This window comes from Lagopus muta, chromosome 10 (assembly GCF_023343835.1).
Source record: "Lagopus muta isolate bLagMut1 chromosome 10, bLagMut1 primary, whole genome shotgun sequence".
Classification (NCBI taxonomy): Eukaryota; Metazoa; Chordata; class Aves; order Galliformes; family Phasianidae; genus Lagopus; species Lagopus muta.
In genome coordinates this window covers 1173718-1177210 of record NC_064442.1, presented here as the reverse complement: position 1 = coordinate 1177210, position 3493 = coordinate 1173718, and positions in this window count along the sequence as shown.

The following is a 3493-nucleotide window of genomic DNA, read 5'->3' as shown; positions in this document are numbered from 1 at the left end:
AGGGGAGGGCAGAAGTGCAGTGGAGCTCTGCTGGACTCCAGATGCAGTGAGATGGGGGCACAGGGGCTCCCATTAATTAGCCCAGCTCCTGAGTGCCAACAGAGTTGGTTTGCTTTGCAATAGCAATGGCTGTGGTTTTGCTCCCCACAAGGATGACCTCAGAGTCCCCTGGTGTCTGGCTGCATGAGCCCCCCCTTGCCATCCCCATGCCATCTGCTATCGTGGGTCAGGGCTTGTGTGGCCATTGCCCAGCACCCCAGTGGCACTTTATCCCAGCAAGGAATAGGCTGGAGGCTGGGCTGGTGCATGCATCTTGGGACTGGGGGCCCTGCAGCTCGTGGGATTGTGCCTGCATCCTGCTGCACATCTCATCCGGGAACCTGACTACATCCTGCTTCACACTCAGTCTGCAGATAACACCAAGGCCAGCTCAAGGGCACTTGGTGGCACTGCAGGCTTCTGCCCCAGCTCTGCACGTCTCCCTGGGGACACAATGAGGTGGGAGCACCCTTTTGGGTGCAAGATTTGGGGTCCCTCTCAGCAACGGCCCTGCTCAGCAGCTCTTTGCAGTGAAGGCCAGCTTTGTGCTGTGTGCTCCAGCCCAGCCCTGCATGAGCACCTCAGCCCCCTCACAGTGAGCAGTGCATGCAGCACTGGGACTGAGCAGCCCTTCCCACATGGAGGATGTGTGCTGCTGGTTCCCTGCACTGTGTCCAAGGGATGTGACTTGCTTTGTGCCAGCACTGAGCACCCCAGGAGCACTGTGGTGCACACTGCAGGAGGAGAACAAGCTCTGTTAAAAAACCATCACCACCAATAACCACAACTAAAAGCAAGTAGCAACACCCCTGCCACCCATTACGAGTTAAATTTCAGTCCCAAATGCACTCAAATCCCTTCCAGTTTGCTCTAAAGACTGGTGGTTTGGGTTTGGAGCTGCTGTTTTCCCAGCTCCAGGGCAGAGCCCAGGGCCCATTGCTGCCCTCTGCACACCCATTGGTGCTGTTGCTGCTGGGACTCCTGCAGACCACACAACATCCTGCAGCACCACGGGACCCACAGGATCAGATCCGATTCCTTTTGCCCCCCCCTTCCCCAGCTGCCCCAGTTTGCAGCGCCACGCGGTCTGTATCCATCAGCTAATTGGTGCTAATTAATCCCAGCAGCTCCAGCTGAGCACCGCTCCACGCAGGAGCAGGACTACATTCAAGCAGAAGGATTTTCCAGTGTCCGCCACAGACAGCAAGTTTTCCCTGCAGCATCTCCAAGGCTTTGCAGGAGCCCATTTGATCTCCATTTGGACAATTTGGGCCTCGGCGCCCTCTGCCCCAACCACCTCCCAAATGTTGTTTGGTTTTAAGCACCATCCATCCACCCTGAGCCTCCCGCTTCGGTCACCAATGGGGAAAAATGGGGTTTTTGTTGGGAGAGGTCACTGCTGGGTGGCTTGGGAATTAGGGGCTTGTTCTGCTGGCTAATGTCATTAGCTCCATGTTAACTGCATTAACCTTTCTCACAGTTCCCAGCTCCCAGCTCGTGGTTTATCTCTGCAGACAGAGTTGTTGTTTAGAAGGCCATCGCAGGATGGCTGTTTTGTACAGCTCGGTATTCTCTTGTTATGGGATCCACTGATATTTTGTGGGGAGGCTCAGTGGTAGAATAAAACTCGGTAATCTTTCATCAGACTCTTGGCTGTATAATCTCCTTATGAGAAGGAAATCCTTTGTTTATTGGCAGAGCTCTTCTCTTTAAGGGGAATTGGAAATGCGTTTGTTTTTTGCTCTCAAGTATTTCTAATTCAGCAACAACAAAACAAGCGGGTGCAACTCCTAATCCAATGGCTGGGTGATTCTGTGCCTGGTTGCAGCCTTTTGGGTTTGTTCCCTCCTCGCCACGAGACAACAGGCTAAAGTGCTAAAAATGAGCTAAGAAGTGGTAAAAATGCTGCTGTTCCAAATATTGCCTCCCACTTGCATTGATGGGGAACTTCAGGAATGGGGCACAATGCTTCAGAGCCGGTGCAAACAACATGTGTGCAAGGGTGTGTAAGTGTGCAAGGCTGGGCAACGGAGGCCATGGTGCTGGGGGGGCTGTGGGGCTCAGCATGGTCATTTTGCTCCATGCTGGGAGCAGTAAATGAGAGAAAACATCTTCCTTATGTTTGTTCCCACAGCAGTGACCTTGTAGCAGGAGCTGCTCCAACCCAGGGATGTGTCAGGGCACCCAGCCCCATGGGATTCAATGGGACACCTGCATCCTGAGCAGCCCAGTGCCACACGCATAGAAAAGGGGAATGAGAGCTCTGGGACAAAGCACTGCTCTCTGGCATTGACTTACGCTCAGATTCCCTTTGATTTGAGCCTGCACAGCAGCGTGCAGGGGCTGTCCTTCTTTTAGGGGTCCCACTGAGCCCTCGGCAGCGCAGTTTGGCAGTCAGGCAGATTTTGCTTTGCATCCAAAGCTATGGATGGTACTGGACTCTGACAGCTCACCCCAAGGAGCAGCCAGGCTTTGCAGAGCCACCAGTGCAGGACAGCGGGCGTTGGGAAAGGCGCTCAGTCCTGGCTGCTGCGTGGCACAGCGAGCAGCTCCGCTCACACCGCTCCTCTCCATCACAGGAGCCACGTTCTCCCTTTAGGAACCAGCTGGTTGGGGGGGACCAGCAGCACTGTGCAAGCCCTGCAGCCCTGCTCCAACAACAGAGCTCCGACAGTGAGATATTGGACGTGCTCAAAATCGTCCTGCAGAAGCTCCAAGCGCAGCCCGGCGCCCAGAGAGCAGCATTTACTCTCGTAGCATCGGAGAGGGGAAAGCCACCCCATGCACATTGCTGGGCGGTAAGCGGGGCACGAGGCGGGGGGGCGCGCAGAGCGCAGCGCCCCGCGACGGCTGGGCACGGCAGAACGCAGCGCTGCCTTTAATGCGCCGGGGGGCTGAGCTGCGCTCCCCACGCGTGTATTTCTGTGCACGGAGGAAGGAGGGGGGTGGTGGGGTGGGGTGTGCGCAGCAGGTGCCTGCAGCCATGGCAGGGCAGTTCGGCGTGCAAGGCGTTAAATCCAAGCGTCACATCAGATCGGCCCCGTCCCCCCCGCCGCTGGGGTGAACCCTCCGCGGGGTGTCCCGGCTCGGAGCGCTCGAAGCCGCCCCGGGGCCGCCGCCCGCATCGCCTGGCCGGGCCGAAGAGGAGGAGGAGGAGGAGAGGAGGAGGAGGAGGAGGAGGAGGGGTTGGGTTGGCCGGGCCGCCGCCCGCAGCCGCTGACGCCGAGTGCTCTGCGGGGAAAAACAGCCGCGCTCCGCTCAGGCAAAAAAAAAAAAAAAAAAAAAAAAAAAAAAAAAAGAAAGAAAAAGCAAAAAAAAAAAAAAAAAAAAAAAAAGCAACCAACCCACCGCCTTCCTGTTTGATTTTTCCTTTTTTTTTTTTTTCCCTTTCTTTCTTTTTTTTTTCTTTCCCCTTTTCTATTTTTTTTTTTTTCGTTATCCCCTCCCCCCCCAC